Here is an 18,295-nt window from a genome sequence, read left to right as displayed (position 1 = left end):
TATACAATTACTTACAACTATAAGAACTGTGCCAAGCATTATTTTCATCTAGACTCAGGCAAACACAATATGTGAGCTACACACTTATGTTGTGGCAAAAGTTCACTAAAATGTATAAAAATATATACTGCATACAGAACTCATCATCAGAAAAATAGTTCAGTTACATTGCATATTACAGTATGTTAAATCAGGGTTTCACTCCAGTTATGTCACTTCCTACAAAATCTTTTTTTACACAAACATTGCAGATTCAGATCCCCACCCAGGAGAACCACCTTTCTAGCACATTTTACCCATCTCGACTATGATTCAGCAAATATTTTGAAGGAAGTGATGTCACTGGAGTGTGGCCTTGCTTTAATACAATGTTAGTACAGTACAGAGCAGGAATGAACTCCAGCGCCCAGTACTCAGGTGGCTCACAGTGCGGAATGGCACAGCTTGGGAGCAGCGAGACTTTAGAGTTCATCACATATTATACCGGTAATACACGCATACAACTGTCTATTTTTTTTTATAGAAAATCATTAAATGCCCATTGAAACTTTTCTGTGTGTTAACCCAATTTTTCTGTATGCGTTTTTCTAGCGCACAAACGCGCATTGCATTTTGGGCAACCAACAAGCCTCAATGCATGGAGAAATGTAACTGCACTTTTTTTGGCAATGCATCACACACCACAATAAACAGCATTCTCAACCATCTGTTATAGTGCACTATATTGCAGGTGTTTTTCTATGCCCATTTCTACAGTATATGTTGTGTTAACATGTAATATAATGTAGATTTTAATACATCCTTCGGGCTTGTTCACACCGGCATTGCTTAGTTAATACTTAATGCTAATTTAAGAGTATAAATGAATATGGATGCTAAATGAAACAACAGCAATAGTATAAAGAAACACAGTGTAATGAAGTCAGCATTATTAGTGTAAATTTGAAACAAACAGCTGCATGCAATAGGTATAGATATACACTACACCCACAAGAAAAATAAAAAAGTAATTGCAGCGCTCAGTAGTTACAATTCGTGAATATTTATAGTCCACCAAAAGAAATATGTGCAAAATTTTACTCTGTTAAAAAATATTTCAAATAAATTCCAGTTCTTCCACTGATGTATCACAACCTGTTGTGTGAACATCGTACATGAACAGATGAACAATCCAAAGTTGTCCTTGCTCAAACCCTCACCACACAATAGGAACAAATGAAAATGTATGCCTAGGATGATTTCCCCTGGAGGTTAACTAATGCTGCTCCAAAGATCACAGTGTCTTCCTGGCATTTTAACCACTTGCCCTCCAGAGGATTTATCCCCCTTCATGAAAAGGCCATTTTTTGATGTTTGGCACTGCACTCTTTCAACTGGTAATTGCGCGGTCGTGCAATGCTGTACCCAAACTAAATTTAAATCCTTTTTCACACAAATAGAGTTTTCTTTTGGTGGTATTTGATCACCTCTGCGGTTTTTACTTTTTGCGCTATAAACAAAAAAAAAAAGACTGAAATTTAAAAAAAAAAAACCAATATTTTTCACTTTTGGTTATAAAAAATATCCAATAAACTCAAAGTTAGTCATAAATTTAGGCCAAAATGTATTCTGCTACATGACTTTGGTAAAGAAAATCTCAATACGTGTATATTAATTGGTTTGTGTGAAAGTTATAGCGTCTTACGTAGCTTTTACTTTTTGACTGCCTACTATCACATTTCTTAAGGTGCTAAAATGCCAGGGCAGTACAACCCCCCCCCCCAATAACCCATTTTTGGAAAGTAGACACCCCAACGATTTTGCAGAGAGGCATGTTGAGTCCATGGGACATTTTATTTTTTGCGACAAATTTTTGGAAAATAACAATTTATTTTTTAACACAAAATTGTCACTTTAATGATATATTGCTCATGCATGCCATGGGTATATGTGGAATAACACCCCAAAACACATTCTTCCACTTCTCCCAAGTATGGGGATGCCACATGTTGGAGACTTTTTGGCAGCCTAGCTACATGCAGGCCCCCAAAATCCAATGACCACGGGCAGGCTTTCAAAGGGCATATTTCCTCATATCACTTCCCCACTACCTATCACAGTTTCAGAGGCCCTAAAATGCCAGGATAGTACAAACACCCACCCTCTCAAATGACCCCTTTTTGGAAAGTAGACACCCCAAGGAATTTGATAGGAGGCATGATGAGTATTTTATAGATATAATTTTTGTCACAGGGTTCTGAAAAACAAAAAAAGAAAAGAAAAAATACATTTTTCTTTGTTTTCCAAAAATATGTGGCAACAAATGCAAAACACTCACCATGCCTCTTAGCAAATAGCTTGGAGTGTCTACTTTCCAAAAAGGGGTCATTTGGAGGGGTTGCTTTTACTATCCTGGCATTTACGGGCCAACATTAGAAGCTTATGCCACATATCTTCCACTCTTGAAGACCAAGCCTTTTCTGACACTTTTTGTTCACATGAAAAAACAGGGTTTTTTTGCTAGAAAATTTCTTTGAACCTCCAAATATTATATATTTTTTAAAGCAGAGGCCCTAAAGAATAAAACGGCAGGTGTTGAAATGTATTATGTCACATAGTAGTTGCGCAGCAATTTTTCAAATGCAAATCTTTTGGGAAAAATACACTTTTTAGAATTTTAATGCACAAAATCACAATATATTGCCCAACTGTTTGATACAATATAAAAGATGATGTTCCGCCAAGTAAATAGATAGCAAACATGACATGCTTTAAAAATGCGCATGCACAGGCAATGGCAACAAAGTACATACATTTTCATTATCAATAGGCGACGCTTTAAAAGCCTTTACAGGTCACCAATTTATATTTACACAGGAGATCTAGTGATAGGATTACTGCCCTTGATGTTATGTTCACGGCGATACCTCACATGCATGGTGCAAACACTGTTTACATACCGACACGGGGTCAACGCTTGCGCGCAAGTGCAATGGGGCAAGGGTGCTTTTTTTTAGTTATTTTTTTATTATTTTTACACTGTGCCCTTCTTTTTTTTTATCACTTTTATTGCTATAACATGGAATGTAAATATCCCTTCTGACTCCAATAGGCAATGACAGGTATTCTTTTTTTGAGAAATCTGGGGTCTATCAGACTCTAGATATCTCCTCTGCCCTTACATTATCTAATCTCACCAAGATCGGTGTGATCAGATGCTTTCCAAATTTACAAATGGCGCTGTTTATATCCTGAGAAACTGAAGTGATGAAATGTCGTAGCTTCCGATTTCTCAGACTATAGAGATGATTGGAGCCATTCTGGTCTCTGATCAGCACTACGGTCAGCCAGTGGATCTGCCAGCTGCATTCTCAGACTCCCCTGTAGGACAGGAGAGCCCAAGAAAACTGTGGAAGGCGACAGGAAGGGGGGGGGGGGGTCCCTTCCCGCTGCTTGTAAAAACAATTCAGCAGCTAACTGGCCAGCTGAAAAAAACGATAACTGGATGATGCCTGTAGCTGCAGGCATCATCCCGGTAAAACCACTCAAAGTCCAATGGCGTACCAGTACATTGCTGGTCCATCTTGGGCATATATGTAACAGCAGAGAGCACAGGCATACGATGAATTGGCTCTGTGGATCAAAATGACCGCAATCAATTTTTTTGCAATGTCTATGTTGAAGGTTAGGCCCAAAAACGTTTTAAATTCAAAAACCATGATAGGTTTCCATGCGAATTGTCTGGCAAGAGCTGAATTTGGGTGGGCGGCGATGTATTGTTGGATGTATAAATTGCTTTGGCCCACAACCAGTTGGTACAAACCTTTTGTGAAAAACAGCAGAATGGCTAAGCACTAGTGCTCGCAGCGAACAAGGCTGATCTTGCTAACACTGCATTTTTAGGAACACTATACTAAGCAGGCACTAGTACAGTTCTGTTCATGATCATTATATTGTTCTGTAATTGGGGTGATTAGCGACCTATAGCATGAGTGTGATAGTGTGCGGGCAATCTAACGCTAGCTGACCCTGGCTGGGTGGAGCGCTTACTGACTCTGACGTTATCTGATGTCGCTAGTGGCAGGAATGCAGTGATCAGTGAAAAATTTTATATACTGACACTGGCTGGGTGACAGGGCGATCACAGGGTTAATAGGGATGATCAAAGGGTTAAATGTGCTAATCTATTGTGTGTGTGTAAAATGTAGTCCTTTTACTCAGTGCTGTGTTCTCTCTTTTCTCCCTAGACCGGGGAGGGGGAGCAGGGGGCGCAGGAAGCGATGCAAGATTATGTCACTTTGCCAAGGTGAAGAGCCGGCAACTTGTTCTCCTGATGAAAGGAATATGAATACGTTTTTTTAACTGAAAAGCGTAAGCTCCTGTAATTTGCACACTGTACTCTTTATGAATAAAGTACTTTTATCGGAGAACAAGTTGCCAAATCTTCACCTTATACTCCTACACAATAGGAACACACCCACTGTGTCAATCCTTCACTATATAGGAACATTGCAAACTCACCACAATGTCATACTGTCTAAGGATAGAACAACAATTAAAAAAAAAGATTTTCTAAATTTGGTTATAAAAACATATCTAATAAGATCAAATTTCTTAATAAATTTAGGCCAAAATGTATTCTGCTACATGTCTTTGGTAAAAAAAAAATCCCATTAGGTGTATATTAATTGGTTTGTGTGAAAGTTATATCATCTACAAACTATGGTAAAGACATTGGAATTTACGCAGCTTTTACTTTTGGACTGCCTAACACATTTCATGTGTTAGGCAGTCCAACATAACATGCCAGGACAACCCCCCACCCCCCAAAGAACCCCTTTTTTGGATAGTGGACACCCTAATGTATTTGCTGAGAGGCATGTTAAGTCCACTGAAGATTTTATTTTTTGACACAAGTTTTTGGAAAATTAAAATAAAATGTTTTTTTTTTTTTTTTTACACAAAGTTGCCAATTTACTGAGATATTTTTTGCACATGTCATGGGTATACGTGGTAAGAGGCAAACATTGATAAGAGGCATGGTGAGTATTTTGCAGATCTAATCTTTTGTCACTGGGTTTGTCACAAGGTTTTGAAAAATGAAAAAAAAAAAAAAAAAAAAAAATAATTTTAATTTTCTTTCTTTATTTTTCAAAAACTTGTGGCAACAAATCTGCAAAAATACTCACCATACCTCTTAGCAAATACCTTGGAGTGTCTATTTCCAAAAAAAGGGGTCATTTGGAGCATGTTTGTACTATCCTGGCATTTCAGGGCCTCCAAAATTGTGATAGGTAGTCAGGAAATCAAATGCGCAAGTTACGCCCTGAAGGTGTTCTTTGGTTTTGGGCCCCCGTACACGACTAGGCTCCCAAAAAGTCACACATATATGGTATCCCCACACTCAGGAGATGCAGCAGAATGTGTTTTGGAGTGTAATGCCACTTATTTCCTTGACATGTGTGAGAAATAAATCAGTGACAAACATTTTTCAAAAACTTGTGGCAAAAAATAAGATCTTCCAAAAAATTTAGGTGTTTCCAAAAAATGGTGATTTGGATCCTTCAATATCTCGAAGGCTGTGAAGACATTGGAATATTCTCAGGGAAGATAGCCTCCTTGGTCCAGTCTTTCCAGCGTGACCACAGGTCATATTTCAAAAAACACATACCCTTTGAGATATTGTAGCATCTAATTTAGTAGATAAACCTGTGCAAAATCAAATGTTTGAGAACCTTAAAGGTTTTTACTCATGGAAAAAATGTAAGGTGTGCAAAAGTACACAGTCTGCTCGCACATCTTCTTTTACATCCAATGTCACTCGTAAAGATTATAAGAGCTGTGATTTCATCACATGTAGTGCTAAGGGAGTCTATTATTATTATTATACAAGATTTATATAGCACCAACAGTTTGCTCAGCGCTTTACAATATAAATGGAGACAATACAGCAACGATACAGTTCAAAACAAGAGGGTTAGGAGGGCCCTGCTGCTTGGAGCTTACATTCTAAGAGGGAGGGGCTAATGGTACAAAAGGTAATAGCTGTGGGGGATGAACTGATAGGAGGAATAGAAGATTCTGTTATTAGCTGAAGGCAGGATAGGCTTCCCTGAAGAGATAGGTTTTCAGAGATCACCTAAAAGTGGGCAGAGTAGGCGATAGTCAGATAGATTGGAGTAGAGAGTTCCAGAGGATGGGGGAGGCTCTGGAGAAGTCCTGAAGATGAGCATGGGAGGAGGAGACAAGGGAGCTAGAGAGTCATGGGAGAAGCAGAGAGGACGGTTTGGGTGTTATTTGGAGACAAGATTGGTGATGTAATTTTATTCATTGGGCAATGGGAAGCCAGTGGAGGGATTGGCAGAGAGGGATAGCAGAACGGTTAGTAAGGTAGATGAGTCTGGTAGCAGCATTCATGATAGACTGAAAAGGGGATAGCCTGCGATTAGGTAGGCTAATGAGGAGGGAGTTACAATAGTCAAGGTGAGAGATAACAAGGGAGTAAATAAGTTGCTTAGTGGCTTCAGAGGTTAAGAACAGAAGTATCCTGGAGATGTTGCGGAGGTGAAGCCTACATGATTTGGACAGTGATTGGATTTGGGGCTGAAAGGACAAATGGGAGTCTAGGATTACACCTAGTACCCTGGCATGAGGGGAGGGACAGATGGTTGTATTATTGATCTTGATGGAGAAGTCAGAGGAGAGGGAATAGTATGAGATCTGTTTTGGAAAGATTTAACTTGTGGTAGCGCAGTGACATCCATGCTGATATGTTGCTTAGTAGGTTAGTAATGCAAGAGGAGACTGAAAGGGTGAGGTGAGGAGTAGAAAGATAGATTTTATGTCATCAACAAAGAGATGGTACTTAAAGCCATGGGAGTTTATAAAGTGACCAAGGGAGGAGGTGTAGATGGAGAAGAGAAAGGGTCCAAGGACAGAACTTTGAGGGAACTCTACAGAAAGAGAAAGTGGAGAGGAGGAGACAGAGTTATAGGTAACGCTGAAAGAGCGCTGTGATAGGTAGGAGGAGAAACAGGAGAGAGGAGAGTCTTGGTGGCCAAGACAGTGGAGTTTTTTGAGGAGGAGGGGATGGTCAACAGTATCAAAAGCCGCAGAGAAGTCAAGTAGTAAGAATATAGAGTAGTGGCCATTGGTTTTAGCAGTTAGTAAAACATTAGTGAGTTTTAGTAGGGCAGTTTTAGTGGAGTGTAGTGAGTGAAAGCCAGACTGTAAAGGGTCAAGAAGATTGTTGTCAGTCAGGTAGGAGCTCAGGCGATTGTAGACTAAGCGTTCTAAGAGTTTAGAGGTAAATGGGAGCAGGGAAATGGGTCTTAAGTTGTTCAGGTTGGTGGGGTCCAGCGAGGGCTTTTTAAGTATCGAAGTCATCTGTGCATGCATGCATAGAGGGGTGGCGAAGACACCATTAGAAAGGGAGAGTTTGAAGATGTGAGTGAGGGAGCATAGGACAGAAGAAGAGGGTGACCATAGTAGTTGAGAGGGGACAGGATCCAGGGGGTAGGGGGTGAGACGGGCTTCTGAGAAAACTTTAGTGACTTCTTCATTAGTAGCAAGGTCAAAAGAGGAAAGTGTTGAGGGAGGTTTAGTATAAGGTATGCTGAGTGGGATAGATGTCTGTGTAGTGGAGATGCCCCTACGAATTGCATCAATTTTGTTTTTGAAATGATTTGCAATCTCGTAAGCAGTGAGTGAGTTACTGGGTGGAGGTGGAGGTGGAGAAAGTAGAGAGTTAAAAGTAGGGAAGAGACGACGAGGACTGGATGACAAGGTATTGATAAGAGTAACAAAGTAGGCTTGCTTGGTAGCATGGAGGAAGGAATTGAATGTTAAGAAAGCAGATTTATATAGGGTGAATGCTTGCTGAGATTTCGTTTTATGCCACAATCACTCCAGTGCACGACTATGTCGCTTAAGATTTCTGGTGTCGTCAGTCTGCCACGGTTGTAATGGTCGGGGCCTGATACTTTGTGTAGTTAGAGGAGCAAATGAGTCTAGTGTGGATGAAAGCGAACTGTTGTAGAGAGCAGTGGCCAGGGCAGGGCAGGACAGGGGAGAGATTCTGTCATAGGGGTGGTCAGTTGCAGAGTGGAAAAGAGAAGGGTTAAAGTTGTGAAGGTTTCTGTGGGTAATTGTTTGCTGTTTGGAGGGATAAGTGTTTGAAAATGAGGACACTGTGAAGGTGATGAGATTGTGATCAGAGAGAGGAAAGGGGGTATTTGTGAAGTTGTAGGGAGTGCAAAGATGGGAGAAAACAAGGTCTAATATATTCCCAGTGGAGGACTGTGTCCATTGTGTCAAGGCAAAAGATGAGGTTAGGTTGAAGAGTTGGGATGTAGCTGGGTTGGCCACATTAATGGGGACATTAAAATCTCCAAGAATGGTTGTGGGTATTTCAAAGGAGAGAAAGTAGGGTAACCAAGCAGAAAAGTCATCAAGAAAGCGCAACACTGGTCCAGGAGGCCGGTAGATCACTGCAATCCTCAGAGAAATGGGATAAAACAGCCAAATGCAGTGAGTCTCGACAGAAGAGAAGGATAGAGAGAGAGGGTCAGGAGGACTTGAAAGGTGCTCAGTGGGGATAGAAGCAAACCAACTCCACCTCCTTTCTGACCACTGGGTCTGGGTAAGTGAGTCCAGAGAAGGCCTCCATAGGACAGTGCTGCGGGAGAAGCAGAATCTGCTGCTTGAAGCCAGGTTTCTATAGTTACCAGTAGGTTAAGGGAGTGGGAGACAAAAAGGTCATGGACAGAGGTGAGCTTACTACAGAGCGGGCACTGCAGAGTGCACATGAAAAAGGAAGGGTGGTTTTTAGGAGCATGGGGATTGGGATTGAATGGATTGCGGTTATTCCCGGAAGAAGGGGGTGCCTGGTGTGGGGGTGAGATACTGGAGGACCAGGGTTTAGGGAGATATCCGCAGAGGTTAGAAGAAGGAGGGTGAGGAAAGTGAGATGGGAGTGGAATGTATATGAGTGCACATGCCTTCCTGTCCTGGTGTTTGGGTCAGCAGGTGAGTAAAGTATTAGCAGGAGGTGATGAGAGCAGTAGTAGGGAGATGGTAGAAGTGAGGGTGATATGTATAAGCTTTGGGTTGGAGCAGAGGGGTAAAGAAATGAGATTTTGAGAACAGAGGATAGTAATATGAAAAGGAAGAGTAGAGGGGGCCATATTAACCACTTCAATTCCAGACACTTTTACCCCCTTCCTGTCCAGGCAATTTTCAGCTTTCAGTGCTATCACACTTTGAATGACAATTGCACAGTCATGCAATACTGACAAAGCTTTATTTTGGTGGGATTTATTCACCACTGGGATTTTTATGTTTTTGCTATGTACAGTTGCAAGAAAAAGTATGTGACCCCCTTGGGATTATGTGGCGTTTTGCATGAATTGGGCATAAAATGTGCTCTGAACGTCATCTAAGTCACAACAATAGAAGAACACAGTCTGCTGAACATAATACTACACAAACATTAGATGTTGCCATGGTTTAATTGCACATAACATGTAAACATTCACAGTGCAGGGAGGAAAAAGTATGTGAGGCCCTAGCTTAATGACTTCTCCCAGAGCTAATTGGAGCCAGGAGTGAGCCAACCTTGACTCCAATCAGTGTGATGATATTGGATGTGTTGCTGACAGCTGTCCTGCCCTTAAAAAACACACACCTGTTTTGGGTTTACTGGTTTCAAGAAGCACTGTCTGATGTGAACCATGCCTCGCAGAAAAGAGCTCTTGCTGCATGAGGTAAAGAAGAATCCCAGAGTGTCAGCTAAAGACCTACAGAAATATCTGGCACATGCTAAAATTTTTGTTGACACATCTACAATAAGGAAAACATTAAACAAGAATGGAGTACATGGGAGGACACCACGGAGGAAGCCATTGCTGTCCAAAAAGAATATTGCAGCACATTTGAAGTTTGCAAAAGAGCACCTGGATGTTCCACAGCACTACTGGCAAAATATACTGTGGACAGATGAAACCAAGATTGAGTTGTTTGGGAAGAACACACAACACTATGTGTGGAGAAAAAAAGGCACAGCACACCAACATCAAAACCTCATCCCCACTGTAAAACATGGCGGAGGGAGCATCATGGTTTGGGGCTGCATTGCTGCCTCAGGGCCTGGACGGATTGTTGTCATTGATGGGAAAATGAATTCCATAGTTTATCAAGACATTTTGCAGGAAAACGTACGACCATCTGTCCGCCAACTGAAGCTCCGCAGAGGATGGGTGATGCAACAGGACAATGACCCAAAGCATACAAGTAATTCAACAAAACAATGGCTGCAACAGCACATAATACGCCCATACAGAATACAGCACATACTTTTTCCTCCCTGCACTGTGAATGTTTACATGTTTGTGTAGTATTATGTTCAGCAGACTGTGTTCTTTTATTGTTGTGACTTAGATGACGTTCAAAGCACATTTTATGCCCAATTCATGCAAAACTCCACGTAATCCCAAGGGGTTCACATACTTTTTCTTGCAACTGTAAATGAAAAAGTGCAAAAATTTTGAAAAAAAGTGTTTTTCTTATAACATTTTGCAAATAAATAATATTTCATCATAAATCTTGGCCAAAATGTATTCCGTTATCTTTTTAGTAAAAAAAAAAAAAATAACCCAAATTAGTTTATAACCAAAAATTGTAATTTTTTAAAACTTTTTTTACATTTTTAATTTTTTTTTCAATATTATTATTTATGTTTTTTTTTTTACATACTGTCACCCTAGCACTGTACTACTTGTGGAGGTTGATGAAGGCTGTAAAAGCAATCATTTCTTCTCTCTGGCTGCATTCTTGTAGCCATTGAGAACTACTGTGTGAGCTGTAATTGGTCACAGCTTGCCACATGATACAAGGCTGGTGTGAATAGCCTTGTACCATGTGATCTCTGTGATCATTCACAGATTTCACACGGAGTAAGCAATGATGTCAGAAGTGACATCTTGCTTACAACTCTTCATGTGATCACTGATTGGCCAGTCAGTGATCACATGATCGGGACCTCGCAGAGAGGTCCTGTATGACGATCGATGTTCTACTGTGTCCGGAGGACACAGCGGGTGCCGGATCACGGTGCTGCGCGCTCCCAGGGAGCGCGCACAAGCAGGGTGCGGGGAGGCCGTTTATAAACGGCCACCTACCTCTGCACTGCCACCGTCTGGCTGTTTATATACAACGGCCGGATGGGAGGTTGTTAAAAGGTAAATAGAGTGGGAATCAAACTTGTAGGAGATGTTTTCCAGGGAGTTTGCTTGCAGTCCATCCAGCATGCAGTAGAGTTCTTTGTTGTACCTTCCTGCTGCTTGAGTTATCCTGCTTTTGTTAAACTGCTGTGTTCAACTGTTGCGTTGCACTCCAGCAGAAAATGCACTGCTGTGTTCAACTGCTGCTTTGCACTCCAGCAGAAAAAAACACTATGGATGTTTTACCCTAAAACCCATCAACCATGGGGCCTCAACGTTGAATGGGATATTAATTACTTTATTAACAATGATTGAATTATTAGATATATATGATGGGAGAGAAACTTCCTTCGTTTTACATTGATTTTTAATTTGATATTTGTGTTTTATCTTTATATTTTAAATTTTTTCTCCTTTATTAATTGTTGTATTAATTGTTTGTAGTATATTTGTAGTATTTTTGTGAATTTATTTTCCAAGTGGGTATTTGTATAATATTTGTTTTTATTTTTATGTTTTTTCATTCTCATATAATAATATTGTTGTTCTTATGTATTTTATACATCCATAAATTATTTTTTTCTTTTTATGTTGTATTCATATGTAGCCACAAGATGGTGCTATTTTTACTTTTTACTTGTTTACATCAAATAATTACATTTTTCTTGGTAAAACTTACCTTTTTCTTTTTTATAAATTGATATGATTTTTTGTGATCTTATTCGATAGTCTACATTGGTTCATGGTATCTCTTGTGGCTGCATACAGCAATATTGAGTACTTTCAGGTCTTTTTCCCTTTAAATTGATGACTTCTGACATTGTACAAGTGATCTCCAATTCCAGAGAACACCATTTTTGGGGAAACGCGCCGGGCAGAGTTCTTGTGTGACATTATCATGCACCAGCGTGCGTACTGAGACTGCGGCAGGGCAAACACATTGAGTTGTCTGTTGCCTTTTTTTATTCACCTGTTTGTAAGTGCAATACTTTTTAATAAAACAGTTGGTTTTCATATACTGCACCATGAGGTTTCTCTTGTTCAATCCCTCCATGTTATTGCGATGAGCGGTATTTGATACCATACTGTTTGGTGGGACTGCAGCCAAGTCTTTTTTCCAGCGAGGGTTTGATTGTGAGAGCGCCAGCCCATTGCCATAATACATATGCTGATTAGATCTCAATAGCTTGAAATCATGCCTATCTGGTAAGAGGCTTGCTTGTTTCTTTTGAAGAGCACCTTATTTGATGTTTTGCACCACAGAGCACTTTCCTCACCATTTAATTTGGGAATTTTTATTTATCGATATATTTTTAATATATGTATGTTCATATACACATACATTTATATGTATTTTTTGACCATTTATTGCACTGATCAGTTGTTGTTTTATTGGAATACTTGACACGTTTATTTGTATGTAAGGGAACAGTATATATTTCCATTTTTATTAACTGAGTATTCAGATTTATTAATTGCAAAAGTTCACTTTCACACTAGATTGGTTGGGTAAAGCGCAAAATGTATTTTTGTCATTTTTATTGCAACCCAGCCATGAAAATGTACACGGAACTGGTCCATTCACCTGTTTTATTGGGGGGTATACGCACCTGCAAATTTCTGAATCAGGTAATTTATGAGTGGCCGAATTTTGTGGAACTGATTATTGTCAAGGTTACCCCAGGAACAACAGAGGGTATTGTCACCAAAATGAAACGCATTACTGTCTCATATCTTCTCCTAGCCATTGCATCAGAGAACACAGACATATGATGAATCAGGTCTGTGGACCAATATGACCACAATTCATTCTTTTTTGTAATGCCCATGTTAAGGGTTAGGCCCAAAAAAGTTTTACGTTTGGAAACCGTGATAGGTTTCCACTTGAATGGCATAGCAAGGTTTGAATTTCGGTTGGCAGCGATGTACTGTTAGGCGTAAACATTACACTGATCCACAATTTAATTATAGAAGTGTTTAGTGAAAAACAACTTAAAAAAGTCAAGGGCCATTGTTAAGTTGGCTGTTTCCACCTGAACCCCGGGCTTGGCTGTGAATAATGAGCGCTGCTGAATCTGGGGTCAGCCAATTAGAGTTTGCAAGCACCTCTGGAAGGCTACTATGGGTCTACGAGCCTGTACTCTAATTCTTGGTCGCAGCAGTTGCATTACGCTGCGATTGCTAGCCACCTCACCAGCTTGTACTGCACTGCTTGTGTGCTCAGCTTCACCGTGAAATACTTTAGTCTAAAAGGACAGGGTGTGCAACAGATCACCAAATAGTAGTGCAGTGCTAGCACTTGTGCCCTGCTGCATCTGAGCATAATTACCGTATATACTCGAGTATAAGCCGAGTTTTTCAGCACATTTTTTGTGCTGAAAAACGGCCCCCTCGGCTTATACTTGAGTCAACATCTGCAGATAGTGGGGCGTGCCCCCCCTGGGGGGGCGCGAGGCTCCGTCAAGGGGGGCGCGTACAGGGGTGGGCAGAGGGCTGCTGTCTCTTACCTGGCTCCCGATGATCCATCCAGGAACCGCTGCTCCTTCCGTCACTCCGGCCACTCCCTCACTCCTGCCGCTCGGCTCCGCCTCCTCACCGGTGATTGGCCGCCAGAACTGTAGCTCAGGAAAGGTACACAGGCGGCCAATCACGGGCGAGGAGGCGGAGCCGAGCGGACCCGCGAAAATCGAGTGAGGGAAAAGCCGGTAAGTGTGCAGTGCAGAGGTGCTGCTGCAACCACATATGCTGGCTGCAGCAGCACCATACTGCAACAGGGGTCAGCAAGTGTCATTGGTGTCAGTGAGAGGAATAGTGCTGCATCATTGGTGTCACTGATACTAATGATGGGGCATTATTCCTCCCACTTACACCAACGATGGGGCACTATTCCTCCCACTGACACCAATGATGGGGCACTATTCCTCCCACTGATACTAATGATGGGGCATTATTCCTCCCACTGACACCAACGATGGGGCACTATTCCTCCCAGTGATACCAATGATGGGGCACTATTCCTCCCACTGACACCAATGATGGGGCACTATTCCTCCCACTGACACCAATGATGGGGCACTATTCCTCCCACTGACACCAATGATGGGGCACTATTCCTCCCACTGACACCAATGATGGGGCACTATTCCTCCCACTGATACTAATGATGGGGCACTATTCCTCCCACTGATACTAATGGTGGGGCATTATTCCTCCCACTGACACCAACGATGGGGCACTATTCCTCCCAGTGATACCAATGATGGGGCACTATTCCTCCGACTGACACCAATGATGGGGCACTATTCCTCCCACTGACACCAATTTTTTACATTGACTAGTAGGTGCCTCATTTCCCACCCTCGGCTTATACTCGAGTCAATAGTTTTTCCCAGTTTTTTGTGGTAAACTTAGGTACCTCGGCTTATATTCGGGTCGGCTTATACTCGAGTATATACGGTATGTGTTTCTAGCATTTTAGCAACATGGGGTCAGGTACGCCTGGTTTTAGCAGGGACCTCTTCACCATCGTCCAAGCTAGCTGTCAGGGTGCCACTGATTTCTACAGGTTCATATTCTGAGCTTGATTCTGACAATGGGCATCCCTTTCGCTCTCATCTGGAATTGCTCAGAATCCTGTAAGCCTTCAATAGTGTACTCTTTTTTGGGCACTTACTTTATAGATACGCAGTGGTGACTATGGGAAAAAGAGCTCCTGGCTAGCAATCAGGGACTGCTTGCACTCTAGAAATAAAATTAATCAGGCCTGATCTTGCCAAGACTGTGGTTTTGTGGACAATGTATCAGAGGTGGCAGTGATCAGAAAAATCACACTATACTATTGAAGACACTAGTATGCAGTAGTTCAGATCGTAATCAGGATACTGGTCTAGACAGACACTATACTAGTAATGGCAGTGATCAGCAACCTACAGTAAAGTGTGACTGCAATAATGTGGCAGGCAATCTGGCACTAATTGACACTGGCTGGGAGGAACGCTAAGTGACTGTGACGTTGCTAGTGACACTAATACAGCGATCAGTAATAAATACTGTACACTGTAGTAATGACACTGGTGACACGGCAGTCAAAGGGTTAAACGTGCCTACCAAGTGTATGCACGTGTATATGTGCTGCTTTTACTTTAAAAGGATCAGTCTGTCTCTCCCTGAATGAATAAAGCTCAGGGAGGAAGAACTTGCCAGATCCTGTGTGTTCTGTTTACAAACAGACACGGGGCTGTGCTGTGATTGGCTACAGCAGATTAGCAGGTTCATGACCAAAATCATTGGCTGAAACCGGCTGACAAACTTTTGATGTAGCCAGTCACAGAACATGTCAGACGGGGGCATGCGCATGTGCACCTGAAAACCAGGAGGTGCCTGAGCGTGCCGCCCACTCTCAGTCAATTTACTGTGAGTGGGCGGCAAGTGTTTAAACCATGTTGATGTTTGCTGTATTGGTTTTTGAGCCTGTATCTAATCAATCGGCATACAGTATTTTAAATACTAAAATATTTCAACTTAATCTTCCAAAAGTAAATTTTTATTTAGGAAAGTAGGCTCCTTTTAAGTACTCATCTAAAGGTTGTGTAATTGTGGAATCTTTGATGTTATATATCTTTTATGATTAAATATTTTATTTTCTGCAGTTAAATTTGAGAAAATCACAATATATGTTTGTTACATGTTCTCATTCACACAGCATACCTAAAAAAAATTAAAAAATATTTCTTACCTTTTGGATGTATGTTTGGAGCAGGTGTCTGGGCAGACTGAAGCTACTGTGAACAATTTCACAGTGAGTCTGTCATCTCACTGCCTGGAGACATGTTCAGTTTCCCTACCTTTAACATACAATGCATAAATAAAGCTTCTAGATCTTTAAGTCTTTGTTAAGACCGTGTTCAAATCTAGTTTACAACTGATGAGATCTGCTAGCATAGTACAGGCAATATTAATAAAATTTTAACTTTCCAGCCCCTTCATAAACATTACAGAGAAAGGGGGCAAAGTAGGATTTTTTAGACCTGGAGTTTTCAGAAAAGAATATTTAAATAAAGCAAAAGGCAATTGTTAAATATTTTTTTAAATGATTCTATGTGAATGGGAACATGTGGTTTGGTTGTGTTTTACCCCCCCCCCCCCGACTGTCTACCTAAAGTTTCATTAAACACAGACTATGTTATATAACAGAGTGTTCATACTCCCAAAATCACTAAAGATTTGTTTTGTTTAAAGTGAAATATACCTGGTTAATCCTACCATCAGCTGTCCCTCCCGTCTTCTCTGTGCCCCAATTACAGCCTGAGATTGTTTAAACCAGCTGCTGTCATCTACTTAGCATGCTTCAGTTCTCTTCTACGCTCTTAATTTCCTCCTTTTCTTATCTGTGCAGCCTACATGGCTATACAGTCACATATATGGGCGAAAACACAGTGGAAAACGACACTCCAAACAGGTGGCACTGCCTGTCACTCCCTCCCAGATAGTCAATGGGGCTGCAGTGCATTAGCGCAATGAAAAATTGTCATTTGGCAAAACAAAAATTAAAAACAGGAGTTTAGGAGGTGGTATGATTACCTCCTGAATGCCTGGAATATGCTGCTCCAAAGCACTATGAAAAGCAATCTATCTCAGATTTCACTTTTCAGAGGTCAGAAACTGCTGCCTTTGCAAACCTAGCCTTAGTGAGTGAACGTGAAAGCAACAGGTTGCTCAGGGCATAAGATGAAACGTTTTCAGCATAGTAAAACAATTACTGCTTTCCTGCCGCTCTATAGCAGAAATATTGCTACAGGGCAGCAGGGCTGCGCAAAATCACACAGAGTATCACTGACGAGGGAGAAGTCTGTATGTAAACAATACACATCTCTTCCGTCAGCTCCAGCACACGCCTTTGTATTGCTCTGCATAGCAGAGCAATACAAAGCAATGTGCTTACACAGTAAAGTACAGCACACAGTAAAACAGCACACAGGTGTCAGGGCAGGGCTGTGGAACGGACAAGTAGGCCTAGTGGCAGGGTAACCCACTGGCTGACGACAACCACCACCAACAGACCGAAGTCCCTCAGGAGTCTAAGTCCCAGGCTGCCCTTCACCAGGGCCCCTGATGGTGGGGATGGACTTGACGCAGCCAGGAACCAGGTCGCGGCCCCCGAGACACCCCGGCTGCGGTAATGGCCGCCGCCAATGGCGTGTAGCTGGTAAGAATGACAATAGCGTAGTCAGGCAGGCCGGGTCGACAACAATGGGACAAAACGGTACAGAACAGTAGACAGAGAATCACAGGTCACGGGCCGGGTTCAGCAACGGAGGGTCAGATCGAAGGAAAACACAGAGAATGGTCTTAGTCACAAGCCGAGTCAGATACCAGAAGAGTCCCGAGAGTATACACAGAGATGTAGCAAGACAAAGACACAAGACACAAGTGCAAAGAGCATGTGCGGATCACAGGCTTATATGTACTCAGCCACACCCCTCTGGGGGATGGACCTCAGAGACCTGAAGGCATAAAAGATTCCCACCATGCTCAGCAGAAATCCAAGATGGATGCCAGCACATGGAGTAACATAACCTCTGGGAAAAGGTAGGACCTTGACAGTACCTCCTCCTCAAGGGCCCCTCCCCCTCCGCAGCTCATCAAAAGGTTTCTGAGGAAAGCGGGTATGAAAAGCGCAGAGGAGGGCAGGAGCATGGACATCCACTGAAGGAACCCAGGAATGCTCCTCGGGACCATAACCGCGCCAATGAACCAGGAACTGTAATCGGCCGCGCACCAATCGAGACTTCAGGATCCAGCTCACCTCATACTCCTCATGACCGTCAACCCGAATGGGACGGGGCCGAGGCAGAGAGGTAGTGAAGCGATTGCAGATCAGAGGTTTCAACAGTGATACATAAAAGATATTGGAGATCCGCATCCCAGGCGGAAGGGTAAGGGCATAGGCCACCGGATTCACCTTGCGGAGAATGCGAAAAGGACCGACAAAACAGGGAGCTAGTTTGGGTGTGGGCACCCGAAGATTGAGGTCACGAGTAGACAACCACACCCGATCGCCGACCTGGTATGAAGGAGCAGGCAACCGTCTGCGATCA

The 18,295-nt window shown here is 42.1% G+C and overlaps 1 protein-coding gene across 2 annotated transcripts in view; it reads right to left on the bottom strand.

Annotated features, from left to right (window-relative positions):
- LOC149448845 (interferon-induced, double-stranded RNA-activated protein kinase-like) overlaps positions 1–18,295 on the bottom strand; it is a 143,769-nt gene that overhangs the window by 22,000 nt on the left and 103,474 nt on the right. The gene's annotated exons all lie outside the window — the stretch shown is intronic.

Source organism: Staurois parvus, unplaced genomic scaffold (assembly GCF_062004578.1).
Source record: "Staurois parvus isolate SC_StPar_1 unplaced genomic scaffold, SC_StPar_1.0 ptg000655l, whole genome shotgun sequence".
Classification (NCBI taxonomy): Eukaryota; Metazoa; Chordata; class Amphibia; order Anura; family Ranidae; genus Staurois; species Staurois parvus.
This window is presented reverse-complemented; position numbering and strand designations above follow the sequence as displayed.